The sequence below is a fragment of the Mus musculus genome, chromosome 5 (assembly GCF_000001635.26).
Source record: "Mus musculus strain C57BL/6J chromosome 5, GRCm38.p6 C57BL/6J".
NCBI classification, from domain to species: Eukaryota; Metazoa; Chordata; class Mammalia; order Rodentia; family Muridae; genus Mus; species Mus musculus.
Window position 1 is genome coordinate 22,356,110 of NC_000071.6, and position 22,758 is coordinate 22,378,867.

Here is a 22,758-nt window from a genome sequence, read left to right on the forward strand (position 1 = left end):
TTGCAGAACTCCTTGGTAGGTGAGCTGCAGGCTCTATAAAAGCCATACAAGTACCATGGTGAGCATTTTCTCACAAAATAGGACAGTTTTAAGTCCTTGTGATGGGAAGTGAGAACTGCTTCTCAGCTAGAAGGTTCAAAGATTTCCCAGAGCTAGGAACCTATGTCTCTAAGTGGCAATTTCTGGGAACTCAATACCAGGCTTGTGTGGCAGACAACCTTTCTCACTGAATTTCATAGTGAGACTGGTGAAGGTGTGGCCACCATGTCCAGCCCTGGGATTTCCCAGTCAAAGGGAAAGGAAAGAAGGAGGAGGAAACGACAGTTGGCAACAGAAGAGAGGCCTGTGAAGGGGGTCACCGTTGAAAAATATCATTGACCTCAAAATGACCTTTAGTAGCACAGTGCTCCATGTGAATGATGACTAAGCCTAGACTAAACTCTCTCCCCTCTCCTCTCCCCTCCCCTCCCCTCCCCTCCCCTCCCCTCCCCTCCCCTCCCCTCTCCTCTCCTCCTCTCCTCCTCTCCTCCTCCTCTTCCTTCCCCTCCTTCTCTCTTCTTTTTTTTTATTTATTTTTTTTCATTTTTTATTAGGTATTTAGCTCATTTACATTTCCAATGCTATACCAAAAGTCCCCCATACCCACCCACCCCCACTCCCCTATTCACCCACTCCCCCTTTTTGGCCCTGGCGTTCCCCTGTTCTGGGGCATATAAAGTTTGCAAGTCCAATGGGCCTCTCTTTCCAGTGATGGCCGACTAGGCCATCTTTTGATACATATGCAGCTAGAGTCAAGAGCTCCGGGGTACTGGTTAGTTCATAATGTTGTTCCACCTATAGGGTTGCAGATCCCTTTAGCTCCTTGGCTACTTTCTCTAGCTCCTCCATTGGGAGCCCTGTGATCCATCCATTAGCTGACTGTGAGCATCCACTTGTGTGTTTGCTAGGCCCCGGCATAGTCTCACAAGAGACAGCTACATCTGGGTCCTTTCAATAAAATCTTGCTAGTGTATGCAGTGATGTCAGCGTTTGGATGCTGATTATGGGGTGGATCCCTGGATATGGCAGTCTCTACATGGTCCATCCTTTCATCTCAGCTCAGCTTTACTACAGAGCAATTGTGATAAAAATTCCTTCTCTCTTCTTTCCTCTCTCTCCCTTTCCTCTTTCTCTCCTCTCTCCCTCCTTACTTCCTCTCTCCTTCCCCTCCCCCCTCTCTCCCTCTTTCCTCCTGTTCTTCTCCCTGTCTCTTTCTTATTAGGATCTCATGTATTCCATTCCAGATTGGCCTCCAACTCTTTGTGCAGCCAAGACTGACCTTGGATTCCCCTGGGTGTTTGGATTACAAACATGTACCACTGGCCCGGCTGATGCAGTGCTAGAGATCAAACCCAGGGCTTCATGTGTGATAGTCAAGCACTCCACCCACTGAGCTACATTCCCAGCCCCTAAAATCAAACATTTGGAAACTAATGTGGAGCTTTGTCTTTTACAAAGTAGGTTGTCTTGTTACTAAACATAAGTTATTTCGGTATACAATCTGCCACCATGGGATGCAAACAGATAATAAAGGTGAGGCCGGTTAAAGTATAGCAGTTGATACAGCTACTCATTTCTATGTCTGTTTGGGGGATCATGGGAGTAGAGGATATAGATACTATATATAAACTATATATACTAGTATGAATCCTATACAGCACATGCAACATTCTCTATGTTTTACTTTACAAAATGTGGTTTGGTTTTTGTTTGTTTGTTTGTTTGTGTTTTTACTTTTTATTGTTTTTTTTTTTCTGAATTTCATATCAGGCATCCCAATCCCACTCATCTCTCCCTTCCCTCATAGCCATCCTTCCCCCTTGCAACTTTTCCCACAACAAAGAAAAAAATGCCTTGTGGAAGCTGTAGTGTGTCACAGAGTGTCCCACCAGTCTCTGGTGTGAGACTTCTGGCTTCTGCTATACTATTACTACAGGAATCTCACTGGAATTCCTCTCAGATATCCTGTTGTTGCCCTGAGTCATGGAAATCCCATAGTTTTGGATGTGCAGGGCTGGCCCCTTAATGCAATCTAGTAGATCATTAATGGGGTAAATGTTGGAGTGGGCCTACTCAAAGCCTGGGACCTGGGCCTGAGAAGTATCTGAGCGGGTCAGCCTGCTGGCTCTATTTACATCCTTGGGACCAGCCCATCCACAACACCCCCATCCAGAGCCAGCTTTACTGTGCTACCCAGATGAGGTGCAGCTGAGGTGCAGCGAATGCTCTCCTGAGTGCTGCAGCAGGTGAGGGGTAGGGACAGCTCACCTGCTCTCATGACACCAGGGCCAGGTTTCACTTGCCACAGGTAGTGAGGCACAAGGTGGGAGGAGGGTATCTCTCCCTTGTCTACACCACCTCACAAAGACAACTGGTAGAGCCAGGTCTCCCATGTTTGTATGCCTTAACTGAAACTGGAGCTGGCTAGGGGTGGAGTCAGCTCTCCTGCTCCCATGTCCCTAGGCCCAGCTCTCCCATTGTGTCTAGATTAGGAATGGGCCCATTTCTGCATAGCCCTATGACATCAACATGTCCCTAGGCAGCAGTCCGGACCAGGGCTGTCCACCTGGCCTTCGGTGATAGCAAACCTCTGCTGCTATGGGGCCATGGGGCCCAGACTTGCCCCCCCACCCCCCATGGCAGCACAGGCCAGGACCCCAGATGGCATCACCAGCTATTCACATCAGGCTGTTCCTCACTACTCTCCAGTCTCCAGTTCAGCTTCTCCTCATTGTGCCCACATCTGTCTGTTTCTCTCTCTCTCTCTTCTATTTCTCCACCACTAACTTGCTCCTTCTAGTGGCATTTGGGGTCTCTAAGTGTCTGGGATTATCTCATGAATGCTATGCCCAACTTGTGTATTATGATGCTGGGTAGAAGTCATCTTAGGCATGGCCTCCCCCACCCCATCCCCCAGGACTGCATGGTGCCAGACTAGTGGTTGTCTCAGGCTAGCTCCCAGTCCAGGCCCTCTGGTGCTGGACTGGTAGCCACCTCAGTCTCTCTCTCTCAGTTTTTCAGAGACCACTAGGCTACCAATCATTCAGGTGACCATAGGTTCTCTCTCCTCTCTGCCACCTACTGATGCACTCATGACCCAGCAGTCATACCTGATGCCTCTGGGGCAGGCTTGCGACATTCCTATTGCCTGTAGTCCTTATATCTTATATTAGACCGCTAGGCTTTCATCTTACAGATTTGCTACCCTTTCCACAATATCTGAAGCTTTGCTAATATTTATTTTTAAAAATATATTTTAATGTAGATAGATAATTGATAGACAGACATCTCATAATTGGTTCATAGATAGTTAAAGAGCACACACATGGAATATTCTTTAAGATAGAAACTCAAATATACATCCTCAAATATACTGAAGATTTGTGGCTTAGTGATTGCATCATCTAATATTTACTATTAAATATAAACGACATGACTGATTGACCTGCAAAAGCTTATTGAGTTGCAGATATTGTAGGCATCAGTTGCTGGCAGTTTGAAGAGCTTGAAGTAAAAATCATAGAGTCTAGTTTTGGCCAGCTTAGATATAAACAAGAAAACTTAAACTTAGAGGAGAAGAAAATCATGTTTCAAAGATCAAATAATCAGAGTAATCATTATTAGCCTAGCACTGTCTAGACCAACCTGGTCTTAAATTCATAGAAATCCACCTGCCTCTGCTTCCAAAATGCTAGAATTAAAGTGTACTGGCTAGTTTTGTGTCAACTTGTCACAGGCTGGAGTTATCACAGAGAAAGGAGCTTCAGTTAAGGAAATGCCTCCATGAGATCCAGCTGTAAGGCATTTTCTCAATTAGTGATCAAGGGGGAATGGCCTCTTGTGGGTGGGACCATCTCTGGGCTGGTAGTCTTGGGTTCTATAAGAGAGCAGGCTGAGCAAGCCAGGGGAAGCAAGCCAGTAAGTAACATCCCTCCATGGCCTCTGCATCAGCTCCTGCTTCCTGACTTGCTTGAGTTCCAGTCCTGACTTCCTTTGGTGATGAACAGCAATGTGGAAAGTGTAAACTGAATAAATCCTTTCCTCCCCAACTTGCTTCTTGGTCATGATGTTTGTGCAGGAATAGAAACCCTGACTAAGACATAAAGTATGCACCACGATACCTGGGCTTGCAGATGAAATCTTGAGATCTCAAAGACTGAAATACATTAAGCCAGGTCAATATAATTTTATGGTCAGATATGCTACTGGACCTAATATATATCTCATTTATTATTTTTATTCTAACTTATTTTCTATAGTTTCTAACTTACATTGAATTTATTTTACACACACATATATACATGTATACACACATATACACACACATACACACACACACACACAAAGTTGAGGTTGAGGGACTGAGGGAGCCACAAGACCATATTTTACCATGTGTCAGACAAACTTCATGTGCTGCCCCAAAGCTCAGTGGCTCCTCCTCTTACTCCCTTACTGTTGAATGTTAAACTGTGAAGAAGGAAACAGAAGAGCAGAGCAACAACAGCGCAGTGACTGGGCACTGGGTTACTTCTCAGGTCAATGCTCAAACTTGCGGTTTCCTGTTGCACGTTTCTACTGTAGCTTTCTGTTGCCGAGGCGGCATTTATATGCAAAGGCACTCGTTTCGTTTCATCCTCACAGTAAATGCGTAGAGCTGTTATTGTGGTTTTGTTCTGTAGATACAGATGGTTAGGCTCACTGAACTTAACAGGACTCAATAGAGGTTCATTTGAGTAATTACCAGCCGAATGCCTAGGATGCGCCAGAGACAGCTAGTAAGTAACAGCCAAACTCAACTCAAATCTGATAATTAAACCCACTGTCAAAAATGTTGTTTTCAGAATCTTTCTTCACAGAGAGAACCAGGCAACAGCTTCCATCTATTAGGGATGGCACGGAGCTGAAGCATCTTGCCATTCCAGCACCATGCCAGCCTGCCCTTGGCGCTGTTAGCTGGGAAACAACTGACTATCCTGAAGCACTAAGGATGGACAGATCCGAGAGCAGAGCTGAAAGCAAGCCAACCCGTCCCAGCCTCTCCGCACCTCGGCCTCACCTCTGCATGTTTCTATTTGAGCTGTGAGAAAGAAAGCTGCTCCAATGACAAGGATGACGTGGAGAAGAGGAGAGGAAGAGGGGGAGGGGACGAGGAAGACGCCTGACTAAGGTAAGAGAAAACAGAAGATGCATGTTCTGAAAAAGCACATATGGCCACATGTGAAAGAGAATGCAGCAGTTATTGAGAATGAGTTGGGGAATAGCTCTGCTTGAAAGGAGCATGTTACATACACATGAAGGCCCGAGTCCTTCTCAGAACCAATGGGAAAAAAGGAAACGACAACTGTGCTGGACCGCATTTGTAATCAATACCATAAATACAGAGGTGGTGACACGAAGAGCCTTCCAACCACCCAATTTAGAAGGTGGATGACATTCCTGAGGCTGTCACCCAGGATCAATATTAATATCCTTATTATTATTATTGAGTTATTAATAGATATTAGTGACCTGTAGCCTCACATGCACACACACGTGCTTATGCACATGTGTACACATACATGCAAATGAACACACATACCTGTGCACAAAATATTTATACATAAATTAATGATAAACATAATTTAATGATGTGTGTGTACTGAATAACATTTGAAAGGACAATCTGAAGTATTTAAGAATTACTAAGAAGACCGTATTGAATAGGAATCTTGATACAGGTCTAGCCTATCAAATATTAAACCTACTATGATGCTATCATCACAAAACCAATAGGAATAGGCAAGAAAGTACTGGATTCCCATGGAGAGTGAAGGAAAGACCAAGTATAAAGGCGGTCTGGTAGCCGCCAGAGGATGGCAGAGATTATTATATTTTACTGTATATATTATATTTATTATATTATATATTTTACTGTATATTATATACAGAGCAAGTACAGTAGGCTTGCCATGCAGAGAAAACTACAAACTTCAGTTCTCATGTCCACAGATATACTGAAATAAACAGAGATTTAGATTTTAAAAGCCATTGGTTTGTATAATCATGAATGGAACAATCTTTACAATCCACTAAATAAACTAATAAACAGATTCTTTTTTTTTTTAAATTTTTTATTAGGTATTTAGCTCATTTACATTTCCAATGCTATAACCAAACGGTCCCCCATACCCACCCACCCCCACTCCCCTACCCACCCACTCCCCCTTTTTGGCCCTGGCGTTCCCCTGTACTGGGGCATATAAAGTTTGCATGTCCAATGGGCCTCTCTTTCCAGTGATGGCCGACTAGGCCATCTTTTGATACGTATGCAGCTAGAGTCAAGAGCTCCGGGGTACTGGTTAGTTCATAATGTTGTTCCACCCATAGGGTTGCAGATCCCTTTAGCTCCTTGGGTACTTTCTCTAGCTCCTCCATTGGGAGCCCTGTGATCCATCCATTAGCTGACTGTGAGCATCCACTTGTGTGTTTGCTAGGCCCCGGCATAGTCTCACAAGAGACAGCTACATCTGGGTCCTTTCGATAAAATCTTGCTAGTGTATGCAATGGTGTCAGCGTTTGGATGCTGATTATGGGTTGGATCCCTGGATATGGCAGTCTCTACATGGTCCATCCTTTCATCTCAGCTCCAAACTTTGTATCTGTAACAAGGGTGTTTTGTTCCCACTTCTAAGGAGGGGCATAGTGTCCACACTTCAGTCTTCATTTTTCTTGAGTTTCATGTGTTTAGGAAATTGTATCTTATATCTTGGGTATCCTAGATTTTGGGCTAATATCCACTTATCAGTGAGTACATATTGTGTGAGTTCCTTTGTGAATGTGTTACCTCACTCAGGATGATGCCCTCCAGGTCCATCCATTTGGCTAGGAATTTCATAAATTCATTCTTTTTAATAGCTGAGTAGTACTCCATTGTGTAGATGTACCACATTTTCTGTATCCATTCCTCTGTTGAGGGGCATCTGGGTTCTTTCCAGCTTCTGGCTATTATAAATAAGGCTGCTATGAACATAGTGGAGCATGTGTCCTTCTTACCAGTTGGGGCATCTTCTGGATATATGCCCAGGAGAGGTATTGCTGGATCCTCTGGTAGTACTATGTCCAATTTTCTGAGGAACCGCCAGACGGATTTCCAGAGTGGTTGTACAAGCCTGCAATCCCACCAACAATGGAGGAGTGTTCCTCTTTCTCCACATCCTCGCCAGCATCTGCTGTCACCTGAATTTTTGATCTTAGCCATTCTGACTGGTGTGAGGTGGAATCTCAGGGTTGTTTTGATTTGCATTTCCCTGATGATTAAGGATGTTGAACATTTTTTCAGGTGCTTCTCTGCCATTCGGAATTCCTCAGGTGAGAATTCTTCGTTCAGCTCTGAGCTCCATTTTTTAATGGGGTTATTTGATTTTCTGGAGTTCAGCTTCTTGAGTTCTTTATCTATATTGGATATTAGTCCCCTATCTGATTTAGGATAGGTAAAGATCCTTTCCCAATCTGTTGGTGGTCTTTTTGTCTTATTGACGGTGTCTTTTGCCTTGCAGAAACTTTGGAGTTTCATTAGGTCCCATTTGTCAATTCTCGATCTTACAGCACAAGCCATTGCTGTTCTGTTCAGGAATTTTTCCCCTGTGCCCATATCTTCAAGGCTTTTCCCCACTTTCTCCTCTATAAGTTTCAGTGTCTCTGGTTTTAAGTGAAGTTCCTTGATCACTTAGATTTGACCTTAGTACAAGGAGATAAGTATGGATCGATTCGCATTCTTCTACATGATAACAACCAGTTGTGCCAGCACCAATTGTTGAAAATGCTGTCTTTCTTCCACTGGATGGTTTTAGCTCCCTTGTCGAAGATCAAGTGACCATAGGTGTGTGGGTTCATTTCTGGGTCTTCAATTCTATTCCATTGGTCTACTTGTCTGTCTCTATACCAGTACCATGCAGTTTTTATCACAATTGCTCTGTAGTACAGTTTTAGGTCAGGCATGGTGATTCCACCAGAGGTTCTTTTATCCTTGAGAAGAGTTTTTGCTATCCTAGGTTTTTTGTTATTCCAGATGAATTTGCAAATTGCTCCTTCTAATTCGTTGAAGAATTGAGTTGGAATTTTGATGGGGATTGCATTGAATCTGTAGATTGCTTTTGGCAAGATAGCCATTTTTACAATGTTGATCCTGCCAATCCATGAGCATGGGAGATCTTTCCATCTTCTGAGATCTTCTTTAATTTCTTTCTTCAGAGACTTGAAGTTTTTATCATACAGATCTTTCACTTCCTTAGTTAGAGTCACACCGAGATATTTTATATTATTTGTGACTATTGAGAAGGGTGTTGCTCAGCCTCAGCAGCAGCGGTCGCCATCTTGGTTCCGGGACTCAGCAGAACTTAGGAAATTAGTCTGAACAGGTTAGAGGGTGCGCCAGAGAACCGGACAGCTTCTGGGACGGGCAGAAGCACAGAGCCGCTGAGGCAGCAGCCTGGGCGGGCCGCAGACAACCGGCCACCATCCGGACCAGAGGACAGGTGTCCGCCTGGCTTGGGAGGCGGCCTCAGCCTCAGCAGCAGCGGTCACCATCTGGGTTCCGGGACTCCGCGGGACCTAGGAAATTAGTCTGAACAGGTTAGAGGGTGCACCAGAGAACCGGACAGCTTCTGGGACAGGCAGAAGCACAGAGCCGCTGAGGCAGCACTCTTGGCGGGCCGCAGACAGCCGGCCACCGTCCGGACCAGAGGACAGGTGTCCGCCTGGCTCAGGAGACGGCCTCAGCCTCAGGAGCAGCGGTAACCATCTTGGTTCCAGGACTCCCTGGAACTTAGGATTTTAGTCTGCACAGGTGAGAGTCTGCACCACAGAAGCTGACAGCTTCTGGGAACTACCAAAGCAACACAGATTCTGAGAGAGGCCCTGTTTTGGGCCTTCTTCTTCGACCAAGAGGAGGTCCAAAAACAAGATATCTGCGCACCTTCGCTGTAAGAGAGCTTGCCAGCAGAGAGTGCTCTGAGCACTGAAAATCAGAGGAGAGAATCTGTCTCCCAGGTCTGCTGAGAGACAGTAACAGAATCACCAGAAGAACAATCTCTAAACAGAGTCAACTATAACTACTAACTCCAGAGATTACCAGATGGCGAAAGGTAAACGTAGGAATCCTACTAACAGGAACCAAGACCACTCACCATCATCAGAACCCAGCACTCCCACTTCGCCCAGTCCAGGGCACCCCAACATACCCGAAAACCTAGACCTAGATTTAAAAGCATATCTCATGATGATGGTAGAGGACATCAAGAAGGGCTTTAATAAATCACTTAAAGAAATACAGGAGAACACTGCTAAAGAGTTACAAGTCCTTAAAGAAAAACAGGAAAACACAATCAAACAGGTAGAAGTCCTTACAGAAAAAGAGGAAAAAACATACAAACAGGTGATGGAAATGAACAAAACCATACTAGACCTAAAAAGGGAAGTAGAAACAATAAAGAAAACTCAAAGTGAGGCAACACTGGAGATAGAAACCCTAGGAAAGAAATCTGGAACCATAGATTTGAGCATCAGCAACAGAATACAAGAGATGGAAGAAAGAATCTCAGGTGCAGAAGATTCCATAGAGAACATCGGCACAACAATCAAAGAAAATGGAAAATGCAAAAAGATCCTAACTCAAAATATCCAGGAAATCCAGGACACAATGAGAAGACCAAACCTACGGATAATAGGAGTGGATGAGAATGAAGATTTTCAACTCAAAGGACCAGCAAACATCTTCAACAAAATTATTGAAGAAAACTTCCCAAATATAAAGAAAGAGATACCTATGAACATACAAGAAGCCTACAGAACTCCAAATAGACTGGACCAGAAAAGGAATTCCTCCCGACACATAATAATTAGAACAACAAATGCACTAAATAAAGATAGAATACTAAAAGCAGTAAGGGAAAAAGGTCAATTAACATACAAAGGCAAGCCTATCAGAATTACACCAGATTTTTCACCAGAGACTATGAAAGCCAGAAGAGCCTGGACAGATGTTATACAGACACTAAGAGAACACAAATTCCAGCCCAGGCTACTATACCCAGCCAAACTCTCAATTACCATAGATGGAGAAACCAAAGTATTCCACGACAAAACCAAATTCTCACATTATCTCTCCACGAATCCAGCCCTTCAAAGGTTAATAACAGAAAAAAAACAATACAAGAACGGGAACAATGCCCCAGAAAAAACAAGAAGTTAATCCCTCAACAAACCTAAAAGAAGACAGCCACAAGAACAGAATGCCAACTTTAACAACAAAAATAACAGGAAGCAACAATTACTTTTCCTTAATATCTCTTAACATCAATGGTCTCAACTCCCCAATAAAAAGACATAGACTAACAAACTGGCTACACAAACAAGACCCAACATTTTGCTGTTTACAGGAGACACATCTCAGAGAAAAAGATAGACACTACCTCAGAATAAAAGGCTGGAAAACAATTTTCCAAGCAAATGGTATGAAGAAAGAAGCTGGAGTAGCCATCCTAATATCTGATAAGATTGACTTCCAGTCCAAAGTCATCAAAAAAGACAAGGAGGGGCACTTTGTTCTCATCAAAGGTAAAATCCTCCAAGAGGAACTCTCAATTCTGAATATCTATGCGCCAAATACAAGGGCAGCCACATTCATTAAAGAAACTTTAGTAAAGCTCAAAGCACACATCGCACCTCACACAATAATAGTGGGAGACTTCAACACACCACTTTCACCAATGGACAGATCATGGAAACAGAAACTAAACAGGGACACAGTGAAACTAACAGAAGTGATGAAACAAATGGATCTGACAGATATCTACAGAACATTTTATCCTAAAACAAAAGGATATACCTTCTTCTCAGCACCTCATGGTACCTTCTCCAAAATTGACCACATAATAGGTCACAAAACAGGCCTCAACAGATTCAAAAATATTGAAATTGTCCCATGTATCCTATCAGATCACCATGCACTAAGGCTGATCTTCAATAACAAAAAAAAATAACAGAAAGCCAACACTCACGTGGAAACTGAACAACACTCTTCTCAATGATACCTTGGTCAAGGAAGGAATAAAGAAAGAAATTAAAGACTTTTTAGAGTTTAATGAAAATGAAGCCACAACGTACCCAAACCTTTGGGACACAATGAAAGCATTTCTAAGAGGGAAACTCATAGCTCTGAGTGCCTCCAAGAAGAAACGGGAGAGAGCACATACTAGCAGCTTGACAACACATCTAAAAGCTCTAGAAAAAAAGGAAGCAAATTCACCCAAGAGGAGTAGACGGCAGGAAATAATCAAACTCAGGGGTGAAATCAACCAAGTGGAAACAAGAAGAACTATTCAAAGAATTAACCAAACGAGGAGTTGGTTCTTTGAGAAAATCAACAAGATAGATAAACCCTTAGCTAGACTCACTAGAGGGCACAGAGACAAAATCCTAATTAACAAAATCAGAAATGAAAAGGGAGACATAACAACAGATCCTGAAGAAATCCAAAACACCATCAGATCCTTCTACAAAAGGCTATACTCAACAAAACTGGAAAACCTGGACGAAATGAACAAATTTCTGGACAGATACCAGGTACCAAAGTTGAATCAGGATCAAGTTGACCATCTAAACAGTCCCATATCACCTAAAGAAATAGAAGCAGTTATTAATAGTCTCCCAACCAAAAAAAGCCCAGGACCAGATGGGTTTAGTGCAGAGTTCTATCAGACCTTCAAAGAATGGCTTGTGCTGTAAGATCGAGAATTGACAAATGGGACCTAATGAAACTCCAAAGTTTCTGCAAGGCAAAAGACACCGTCAATAAGACAAAGAGACGACCAACAGATTGGGAAAGGATCTTTACCTATCCTAAATCAGATAGGGGACTAATATCCAACATATATAAAGAACTCAAGAAGGTGGACTTCAGAAAATCAAACAACCCCATTAAAAAATGGGGCTCAGAACTGAACAAAGAATTCTCACCTGAGGAATACCGAATGGCAGAGAAGCACCTGAAAAAATGTTCAACATCCTTAATCATCAGGGAAATGCAAATCAAAACAACCCTGAGATTCCACCTCACACCAGTCAGAATGGCTAAGATCAAAAATTCAGGTGACAGCAGATGCTGGCGAGGATGTGGAGAAAGAGGAACACTCCTCCATTGTTGGTGGGATTGCAGGCTTGTACAACCACTCTGGAAATCCGTCTGGCGGTTCCTCAGAAAATTGGACATAGTACTACCAGAGGATCCAGCAATACCTCTCCTGGGCATATATCCAGAAGATGCCCCAACTGGTAAGAAGGACACATGCTCCACTATGTTCATAGCAGCCTTATTTATAATAGCCAGAAGCTGGAAAGAACCCAGATGCCCCTCAACAGAGGAATGGATACAGAAAATGTGGTACATCTACACAATGGAGTACTACTCAGCTATTAAAAAGAATGAATTTATGAAATTCCTAGCCAAATGGATGGACCTGGAGGGCATCATCCTGAGTGAGGTAACACATTCACAAAGGAACTCACACAATATGTACTCACTGATAAGTGGATATTAGCCCAAAACCTAGGATACCCAAGATATAAGATACAATTTCCTAAACACATGAAACTCAAGAAAAATGAAGACTGAAGTGTGGACACTATGCCCCTCCTTAGAAGTGCTAACAAAACACCCTTGGAAGGAGTTACAGAGACAAAGTTTGGAGCTGAGATGAAAGGATGGACCATGTAGAGTCTGCCTTATCCAGGGATCCACCCCATAATCAGCATCCAAACGCTGACACCATTGCATACACTAGCAAGATTTTATCGAAAGGACCCAGATGTAGCTGTCTCTTGTGAGACTATGCCGGGGCCTAGCAAACACAGAAGTGGATGCCCACAGTCAGCTAATGGATGGATCACAGGGCTCCCAATGGAGGAGCTAGAGAAAGTACCCAAGGAGCTAAAGGGATCTGCAACCCTATGGGTGGAACAACATTATGAACTAACCAGTACCCCGGAGCTCTTGACTCTAGCTGCATACGTATCAAAAGATGGCCTAGTCGGCCATCACTGGAAAGAGAGGCCCATTGGACATGCAAACTTTATATGCCCCAGTACAGGGGAACGCCAGGGCCAAAAAGGGGGAGTGGGCGGGTAGGGGAGTGGGGGTGGGTGGGTATGGGGGAATTTTGGTATAGCATTGGAAATGTAAATGAGCTAAATACCTAATAAAAAATGGAAAGAAAAAAAAAAAGAGAAGGGTGTTGTTTCCCTAATTTCTTTCTCAGCCTGTTTATTCTTTGTGTAGAGAAAGGCCATTGACTTGTTTGAGTTAATTTTATATCCAGCTACTTCACCGAAGCTGTTTATCAGGTTTAGGAGTTCTCTGGTGGAATTTTTGGGGTCACTTATATATACTATCATATCATCTGCAAAAAGTGATATTTTGACTTCCTCTTTTCCAATTTGTATCCCCTTGATCTCCTTTTGTTGTCGAATTGCTCTGGCTAATACTTCAAGTACTATGTTGAAAAGGTAGGGAGAAAGTGGGCAGCCTTGTCTAGTCCCTGATTTTAGTGGGATTGCTTCCAGCTTCTCTCCATTTACTTTGATGTTGGCTACTGGTTTGCTGTAGATTGCTTTTATCATGTTTAGGTATGGGCCTTGAATTCCTGATCTTTCCAGAACTTTTATCATGAATGGGTGTTGGATCTTGTCAAATGCTTTTTCTGCATCTAATGAGATGATCATGTGGTTTTTGTCTTTGAGTTTGTTTATATAATGGATTACATTGATGGATTTTTGTATATTAAACCATCCCTGCATCCCTGGAATAAAACCTACTTGGTCAGGATGGATGATTGCTTTAATGTTTTCTTGGATTCGGTTAGCGAGAATTTTATTGAGGATTTTTGCATCGATATTCATAAGAGAAATTGGTCTGAAGTTCTCTATCTTTGTTGGATCTTTCTGTGGTTTAGGTATCAGAGTAATAGTGACTTCATAAAATGAGTTGGGTAGAGTACCTTCTACTTCTATCTTGTGAAAAAGTTTGTGCAGAACTGGAATTAGATCTTCTTTGAAGGTCTGATATAACTCTGCACTAAACCCATCTGGTCCTGGGCTTTTTTTGGCTGGGAGACTATTTATAACTGCTTCTATTTCTTTAGGGGATATGGGACTGTTTAGAAGGTCAACTTGATCCTGATTCAACTTTGGTACCTGGTATCTGTCCAGAAATTTGTCCATTTCGTCCAGGTTTTCCAGTTTTGTTGAGTATAGCCTTTTGTAGAAGGATCTGATGGTGTTTTGGATTTCTTCAGGATCTGTTGTTATGTCTCCCTTTTCATTTCTGATTTTGTTAATTAGGATTTTGTCCCTGTGCCCTCTAGTGAGTCTACCTAAGGGTTTATCTGTCTTGTTGATTTTCTCAAAGAACCAACTCCTCGTTTGGTTAATTCTTTGAATAGTTCTTCTTGTTTCCACTTGGTTGATTTCACCCCTGAGTTTGATTATTTCCTGCCGTCTACTCCTCTTGGGTGAATTTGCTTCCTTTTTTTCTAGAGCTTTTAGATGTGTTGTCAAGCTGCTAGTATGTGCTCTCTCCCGTTTCTTCTTGGAGGCACTCAGAGCTATGAGTTTCCCTCTTAGAAATGCTTTCATTGTGTCCCAAAGGTTTGGGTACGTTGTGGCTTCATTTTCATTAAACTCTAAAAAGTCTTTAATTTCTTTCTTTATTCCTTCCTTGACCAAGGTATCATTGAGAAGAGTGTTGTTCAGTTTCCACGTGAGTGTTGGCTTTCTATTATTTTTTTTTTGTTATTGAAGATCAGCCTTAGTGCATGGTGATCTGATAGGATACATGGGACAATTTCAATATTTTTGAATCTGTTGAGGCCTGTTTTGTGACCTATTATGTGGTCAATTTTGGAGAAGGTACCATGAGGTGCTGAGAAGAAGGTATATCCTTTTGTTTTAGGATAAAATGTTCTGTAGATATCTGTTAAGTCCATTTGTTTCATCACTTCTGTTAGTTTCACTGTGTCCCTGTTTAGTTTCTGTTTCCATGATCTGTCCATTGGTGAAAGTGGTGTGTTGAAGTCTCCCACTATTATTGTGTGAGGTGCAATGTGTGCTTTGAGCTTTACTAAAGTTTCTTTAATGAATGTGGCTGCCCTTGTATTTGGCGCATAGATATTCAGAATTGAGAGTTCCTCTTGGAGGATTTTGCCTTTGATGAGAACGAAGTGCCCCTCCTTGTCTTTTTTGATGACTTTGGGTTGGAAGTCAACCTTATCAGATATTAGGATGGCTACTCCAGCTTGTTTCTTCATACCATTTGCTTGGAAAATTGTTTTCCAGCCTTTCATTCTGAGGTAGTGTCTATCTTTTTCTCTGAGATGTTTTTCCTGTAAGCAGCAAAATGTTGGGTCTTGTTTGTGTAGCCAGTTTGTTAGTCTATGTCTTTTTATTGGAGAGTTGAGACCATTGATGTTAAGAGATATTAAGGAAAAGTAATTGTTGCTTCCTGTTATTTTTGTTGTTAAAGTTGGCATTCTGTTCTTGTGGCTGTCTTCTTTTAGGTTTGTTGAGGGATTACCTTCCTGTTTTTTCTAGGGCTTTGTTCCCGTTCTTGTATTGGTTTTTTTCTGTTATTATCCTTTGAAGGGCTGGATTCGTGGAGAGATAATGTGTGAATTTGGTTTTGTCGTGGAATACTTTGGTTTCTCCATCTATGGTAATTGAGAGTTTGGCTGGGTATAGTAGCCTGGGCTGGAATTTGTGTTCTCTTAGTGTCTGTATAACATCTGTCCAGGCTCTTCTGGCTTTCATAGTCTCTGGTGAAAAATCTGGTGTAATTCTGATAGGCTTGCCTTTATATGTTACTTGACCTTTTTCCCTTACTGCTTTTAGTATTCTATCTTTATTTAGTGCATTTGTTGTTCTGATTATTATGTGTCGGGAGGAATTTCTTTTCTGGTCCAGTCTATTTGGAGTTCTGTAGGCTTCTTGTATGTTCATAGGCATCTCCTTCTTAAATTTGGGAAGTTTTCTTCAATAATTTTGTTGAAGATGTTTGCTGGTCCTTTGAGTTGAAAATCTTCATTCTCATCCACTCCTATTATCCGTAGGTTTGGTCTTCTCATTGTGTCCTGGATATTTTGAGTTAGGATCTTTTTGCATTTTCCATTTTCTTTGATTTTTGTGCCGATGTTCTCTATGGAATCTTCTGCACCTGAGATTCTCTCTTCCATCTCTTGTATTCTGTTGCTGATGCTCAAATCTATGGTTCCAGATTTCTTTCCTAGGGTTTCTATCTCCAGTGTTGCCTCACTTTGAGTTTTCTTTATTGTGTCTACTTCCCTTTTTAGGTCTAGTATGGTTTTGTTCATTTCCATCACCTGTTTGTATGTTTTTTCCTCTTTTTCTGTAAGGACTTCTACCTGTTTGATTGTGTTTTCCTGTTTTTCTTTAAGGACTTGTAACTCTTTAGCAGTGTTCTCCTGTATTTCTTTAAGTGATTTATTAAAGTCCTTCTTGATGTCCTCTACATCATCATGAGATATGCTTTTAAATCTAGGTCTAGGTTTTCGGGTGTGTTGGGGTGTCCTGGACTGGACAAAGTGGGAGTGCTGGGTTCTGATGATGGTGAGTGGTCTTGGTTCCTGTTAGTAAGATTCCTATGTTTACCTTTCGCCATCTGGTAATCTCTGGAGTTAGTAGTTATAGTTGACTCTGTTTAGAGATTGTTCTTCTGGTGATTCTGTTACCGTCTCTCAGCAGACCTGGGAGACAGATTCTCTCCTCTGATTTTCAGTGCTCAGAGCACTCTCTGCTGGCAAGCTCTCTTACAGGGAAGGTGCACAGATATCTTGTTTTTGGACCTCCTCCTGGTCGAAGAAGAAGGCCCAAAACAGGGCCTTTCTCAGAAGCTGTGTTGCTTTGGCAGTTCCCAGAAGCTGTCAGCTTCTGTGGTGCAGACTCTCACCTGTGCAGACTAAATTCCTAAGTTCCAGGGAGTCCCAGAACCAAGATGGCGACTGCTGCTCCTGAGGCTGAGGCTGCCTCCCAAGCCAGGTGGACACCTGTCCTCTGGTCCGGACAGTGGCCGGCTGTCTGTGGCCCGCCAAGGGTGCTGCCTCAGCGGCTCTGTGCTTCTGCCTGTCCCAGAAGCTGTCCAGTTCTCTAATAAACAGATTCTATATAATAGTTTAAAAGACTTTTTGAGCAAAATATGTTAGAAGCATAATGATAGCAAATAAAAATATTGGTTCATTCTATGATAATGCTATTTCTGCATGACTTATGTTTTTATATTTATTTTCCATTCTGTCATTTGAAATAGATATTATTTTTCAACCTATTTCTCATGTTGAGTGTTTAGCCCCAGATTATACATAAATAGAAAGAAGTTGGAATTTGAACCTGGACAGTCTCATCCAAAAACTGGGCATTAAACTAAGTCACGTCCCCACTGAGGAGGAAAATGTATGGATAACAGTTATGACCACGGGGATACAGCTACTCTATATAGGTAATACTGATGACAATAAAAGACAAGCCTCCAATTAGACATTGAGAGATGATTTCTATGGACAGCTGATCCCTTGAAGAAGAAATCCAGTGATGATTTTTATGGCCAGCACTCATAAGAAAAAGGTTTACCCTGCTAGGCAAAGGCAAATAACAAGACATGCCAAGACTGATTGTAACCGTATTTCCAAGCCACCGGTGGAAATATGCAGATGAGTTAGCCATCTTGCTGAAGATGTAACAGACGCACGTCCTTTTGCCTAAGAGTCTCATGTTGGGAATTCAGGAAGCAAAGACTGGCATCTTTGATAAGCTCCAGAGTAAAACTGCGGAAACTTAAATTTTAACTGCAAAGGTATTTGTCACAATATTGCAAAACATGAAATATTATTTTACTAGAAATTATCAGTGTTCTATCCAGTCTATGGAATATTAGTTGTTCAGAAAAAAAGAGTAGATTCATGGTTATTATTTGGAGGGTTCATGTATTATGTAGTGAATGATAACTGCCAAGTAAAGTATAGGATCGCCTCCCATTTGAAAACCTCAGAAAAAAGGAAGGGTATTAATATTGATATTGGTTTATCCTGACAGTGAAATAAAGCAGTATTGGAAAGAGGGAAGGGCTGCTGTCCTGCCTCTTACCTCTGTAGGCATCAGACAGATACCGAGCATCCCACTTGGAAACACGGAGCTGCAAATAAATGCTCATCTATGCAAAGAGCATTGTGAAAGATACACAAAAACATGAAGGGTATTAAGCAAGGGTAGAAGAAAAAACCTTTGTTTTGTTCTGCTTTGGACTGTTTTATGAACAGGATTACTGTTTAACAGGATCTGTTAAACTCAATCTAATGATTTAAAGCTTAATGCCACATTTTAAGGAAATAAAAATTCTCCTGAATGATTCAGAATTTTTCTTCTGAACAGAGCTTATTTGAAAGAACTCATCAGGGTAGTAAGGGGTTCTTTTAAAAACAAGCCACAAAGCCCTATTAGTTTAGTCTGCCTATTGCTCTTCAAATGTTTTCTATGATTTTAGTTCTAAATTAAGTTTTGCTTCTAGGGGCATCAGCAGTCCTGGGATTAATGTTATTCTAGCAAATATGGAGGGATGAGGTTAGAAAACACATCAGATACCTCTATTAATATTACTCAGAATAACTCATCACCTGCCATTTTACATTAGGCTGACTCTCAGATGGTGTGTGTGTGTGTGTGTCTGTGTGTCTGTGCACACGTGCGCAGGCGCGCGTGGCACACGCAAATGTGACAAGTGAGGGTAATAGGTGTTCTTTGTCTACTGAGTGGGTGTGGGGAATCCAAAATAGGCCATAGGCTTGGTGGTAAGTGCCTTTATCATCTTGTCTGGCTGACCAAAATTTACTTTTAAAGATTTATTATTTTTAATTTTATGTGTGTTTTGCCTGTATATATATATATGTGCACTGCATGCACACCTGGTGCCTGCAGAAGCCATAAGGGGACACTTGCTCCTCTAGGACTACTAAGCCACCATGCTGGAGAGCAAACCTAGGTGCTCTCCCAGAACAGCAAGGGCTCCACTGATCACCAAGTCATCTTCCTTTGTATGTCAGCCTCAAGAATATTGAGTGTTAGTGATTGTGTTATAAAAGTGAAACTGTGAAAAGCCAGTTGTAACCACCTATCTTTATGTTGCTGTCAGAGAATAGACCTTGAGCACATAAAGCAACAGATGCTGAGATGCTAAGAATAAATGTCGCACTGTTACACTGCAGCCAAACAAGCAGGTGGACATCACGGTAATTAATAAAAGGAGAATCATTCACCTATGGAAGACAGTGTTATGATATCTGATCATTCACCTATAGACAATGTTATAATATCTGAGCTGGCTGGATATGTAGGAGCAAGAAATACCTGGGAGTTGTTATTAGAGGCAAGTGCATTATTCCATTAGGGGGTGGTGGTGGAGTAAGGACTGTGACTAGAGACTCTGGCAAAGCAATAACAACATAAGTCATTAAGTAGATACAATCTGCTTGGTCTACATAACGCTATTTGTATATGTATGATGTTGTCTTAGTCAGGGTTTCTATTCCTGCACAAAAATCATGACCAAGAAGCAAGTTGGGGAGGAAAGGGTTTATTCGGCTTACACTTCCATACTGCTGTTCATCACCAAGGAAGTCAGGACTGGAACTCAAGCAGGTCAGAAAGCGGGAGCCGATGCAGAGGCCATGGAGGGATGTTCTTTACTGGCTTGCCTCCCCTGGCTTGCTCAGCCTGCTCTCTTATAGAACCCAAGACTACCAGCCCAGAGATGGTCCCACCCACAAGGGGCCATTCCCCCTTGATCACTAATTGAGAAAATGCCTTAGAGTTGGATCTCATGGAGGCATTTCCTCAACTGAAACTCCTTTCTCTGTGATAACCCCAGGTGTGTCAAGTTGACACAAAACTAGCCAGTACAGATGTCAAGGCTGACTATCTGGCATTGGATAACCAACAGCAGGGGAGGAGTGCTCTTTCATAAGGAAGACATCTCCCACTCTCAGCCTTTTTCAGGACACACACACACACACACACAAATACACATGCAAATGTGCATGTGCACACACACACACAATTTCTTTGAAAGAGTAAGAGGGTACATGGGAGGGATTAGAGGGAAAAATGGAAAAAGAATTAATTAATTATAATTTCAAATAAAGATGTAAAAATTAAAACTTAGAGCTATGAACCAATAAAAATAAAAGTTGTCTAGAAGCCCTATTTCTCTCTTAATAAGTATAAATTTAAACAGTAGTTGGGAGGGAAAACAGACAAAAGTAGAGGGTCGGGTTGGTAGGAAATTACAATTGTAGAGTAGTCATTCCTATGGATATGGATGAGGCTGTAGGTGGAGGTGTCACTCATCGCTCTCATCTCAGCTTCTAATGTGAAGTGTTAATTGCTTTAGAAGTAAGAATTCTGAACAGCAGGTAGGTATGTTTTCTCAGGGACTATAAGTAGCAAATTTCAACACCTGATGAATCATGTTACTTCTCATCTCACTTAACAAACCCTAAGAGGCAGCAAAAACTTTCTGTGGAGGATTCGTTTCCCTCAGTGAAAAATGCTTGAGATGGAGACGTGGGCCAGAAAATGGAGCAGAAAGATCAGGAAAGAGAAATTATAAAGCTGTCATCACAAATAGCACTGTTCTCTGGACGAGGATAAGAGGGCTACTGACCTCAAGTGCTTGCCTTTCCTTCTGTAGAAAAGCAAACCATCAAAAACTTAGAGATCAAAATTTAAAAGAGACAAATATTGAGTCTCTAGATTATTAGAAACATGAAGAAAATGCTATACTGGGTGATGTGTGTGTAACAGAATTTAAGCAAGCACTACAATAGTCATAGAGTGAGCAGAGCTAGCTATAGTAAATGAGATTACACTCCTATTTCTGAAAGAATTCCTCATGATCCAGGAAATGAGTTTCTGATATTCCTGCTGTGTGTGGTAACATGTCTCAGCCAGCCTTGTTGACATTTAAATGTTGTCTTTCATAGAGAGCAACGGGGAGCATGAGCATTGATTGATTTTTATGTATAACAGCTTTTGTTCCTAAATGGACAAAAGATAGATTTTAAAAGAACTTAAATTTGAAAAAGAACATTTAAGCTAGGAGTTTAAACTAAGAAGGGAGAAAATATGGATTAGGGGAGTAGTAAGCACTAAAAATAAGATGCAAAAGACTCATTATGATACTTACTAAACCCAAAGGAAACCAGAGATTGGCCATTAGCATCTAACAGTGATCAAGAAAGAGACAAGATGCATCAAGAACTATTGTACCCTTGGAATGGAAAACATTGCCATGAACCTAAATTTTATTTGTAATACTAGTAAAAATATAGGAGTAGACACAATCCTGCATACTTACTGTAATGCTGAGCGCTTTTCTGGGTGTGCTCCATATATTAAATTATTTAATCCTCACAAAATCTACTTAAATTCACAACATGTTTGCCTCATTTTATAAAAAAAGTCAAGGAACAAAGTGATATGTAATTTGTTCCTGGTAAGGAATAAAGCTGAGATGTTATTTATTGTTGTTTATTGACAATAAATAAATAAGGGACAAAGGAGGACGTGTAAAAATTTTATATATTCGCCTATTTCAGGTTTTTATTAAGCATCAACAAAGCCGAAAAAACAAGCCAAGCTGACACTCACATTTTCTACAACAAACTGTGTTGTTTGAAACTAAGTTGCCCTCACGATATTTCTATGGAACTGACCACTAAGATGAAAGTCCCTGCAAGCTTGGAGTGATACAACTTGATGACTCAATTCTCCCACCTTCTCCCTCTAATTAGACTCCTGGGACACCCAGTTCGCACAGCTGAGTGAGAGGACATTTGCCTTCTTTGGCGAGAAGATGTCCTTGGCGTATGAAGCCCACCAGTGTTCTCATTGCCTGGCTGTAACTCAAGAAGTAGCACTTTGCTTGGCATTGACTCTTTTGGAAGCAGGAGCTTAACTCAGACAGTGAAGTGTGGACCAGTTTTAATTACAGGATGCAAATGATCCAAAATGTGTTTCTACTAATTTGCTTCTAGAACATCATTTATAAACAAACACAAAGTTTAGTTTTATGAATAACTCTCAAATTCCCCTTTTGGTGATACCCTTACCTTCCTCTGAAAACTTTACAATATTATTCATTTGAAATGTAAACTCCTCAACCATTGCTAATTTCTCTTGGGTGGAGGGCAACATAAACATCATAGTGTGGAATTAAAATATTAGGCTTACAACTCTTCTGTGGAAATAAACAGGGATCCTTGCAAACAGAGTAATGATGGCACACCAGTGGACAGTTAAATAAAAGTAATTTTAAAGGGCTGGTTTTATTTACAGGTTTCTGTTGCTGTTTTACTTCTCTGTTGCTTGCTTGTTTTTGTGCTTGGGGATCAAATCCAGAGCATTGCTTGGGTATGTTAGGAAAGTACTATACCACTGAGCTCCACTGAACCCCTAGCTGAGAACGCACTTCCCCTTCTAAACAAGGCAAAGTAGAATGTTGAGGAAAGGAGTTTGTGCAGATGAATTAAGAGATATCAATTACCCAATTCAGAAATTATATATTGACCACAAGGCCCTTCAATCTCAATCTTGCCTAAGGAATCAGACGTAGTTAGTTTTCTGTTG

General features: G+C 41.6%; 1 long non-coding RNA gene and 1 pseudogene across 1 annotated transcript; one reads left to right on the top strand and one right to left on the bottom strand.

Annotated features, from left to right (window-relative positions):
• The first annotated feature begins 1,195 nt into the window (after positions 1 to 1,195).
• Gm42223 lies at positions 1,196 to 22,448 on the top strand. The gene is made up of 3 exons (XR_880867.2): positions 1,196 to 1,572; positions 4,881 to 5,206; positions 21,729 to 22,448. It is a non-coding gene; the product is annotated as a predicted gene, 42223 (long non-coding RNA).
• Gm25459 lies at positions 3,055 to 3,168 on the bottom strand (annotated as a pseudogene).
• Positions 22,449 to 22,758: the final 310 nt, after the last annotated feature.